General features: G+C 41.9%; 1 non-coding gene across 1 annotated transcript; it reads right to left on the bottom strand.

Annotated features, from left to right (window-relative positions):
* Nucleotides 1–451: 451 nt before the first annotated feature.
* On the bottom strand, nucleotides 452–559 carry LOC130953400 (small nucleolar RNA R71). Its single transcript, XR_009075570.1, has one exon. It is a non-coding gene; the product is annotated as a small nucleolar RNA R71 (small nucleolar RNA).
* Nucleotides 560–864: the final 305 nt, after the last annotated feature.

Raw genomic sequence — 864 nt, 5'->3', positions numbered from 1 at the left:
ACTCTCTTTAGAGGACCTGACCGAATTCTTCAAAGAAGAAGAACCCATGGCAGCCGAAAACAACAACAATGCCAACAATGCAAGGAAGGTGCTGGGTGACTTTACTGCACCTACTCCCGACTTCTATGGGAGAAGCATCTCTATCCCTGCCATTGGAGCAAACAACTTTGAGCTTAAGCCTCAATTAGTTTCTCTAATGCAACAGAATTGCAAGTTCCATGGACTTCCAATGGAAGATCCTCATCAGTTTTTAGCTGAATTCTTGCAAATCTGTGACACAGTCAAGACTAATGGGGTTAACCCTGAGGTCTATAGACTGATGCTATTTCCTTTTGCTGTAAGAGACAGAGCTAGAATATGGTTGGATTCTCAACCTAAAGAAAGCCTGGACTATTGGGAAAAGCTAGTCAATGCCTTCTTGGCAAAGTTCTTTCCACCACAAAGATGGAGTAAGCTTAGAGTGGAAGTCCAAACCTTCAGACAGAAGGATGGAGAATCCCTCTATGAAGCTTGGGAAAGATACAAACAGTTAATCAGAAGATGTCCCTCAGACATGCTTTCTGAATGGAGCATCATAGGTATTTTCTATGATGGTCTCTCTGAACTATCCAAGATGTCCTTGGATAGCTCTGCTGGAGGATCTCTTCATCTGAAGAAGACGCCTGCAGAAGCTCAAGAATTGATTGAAATGGTTGCAAATAACCAATTCATGTACACTTCTGAAAGGAATCCTGTGAACAATGGGACTAGTCAGAAGAAAGGAGTTCTTGAGATTGACACTCTGAATGCCATATTGGCTCAGAACAAGATATTGACTCAACAAGTCAATTTGATTTCTCAAAGTCTGTCTGGAATGCAAAATGC

The sequence above is a fragment of the Arachis stenosperma genome, chromosome 9, assembly GCF_014773155.1.
Source record: "Arachis stenosperma cultivar V10309 chromosome 9, arast.V10309.gnm1.PFL2, whole genome shotgun sequence".
Taxonomy (NCBI): Eukaryota; Viridiplantae; Streptophyta; class Magnoliopsida; order Fabales; family Fabaceae; genus Arachis; species Arachis stenosperma.
The sequence above is the reverse complement of the archived record's forward strand: the minus strand, read 5'-3'. Positions and strand labels throughout refer to the sequence as shown.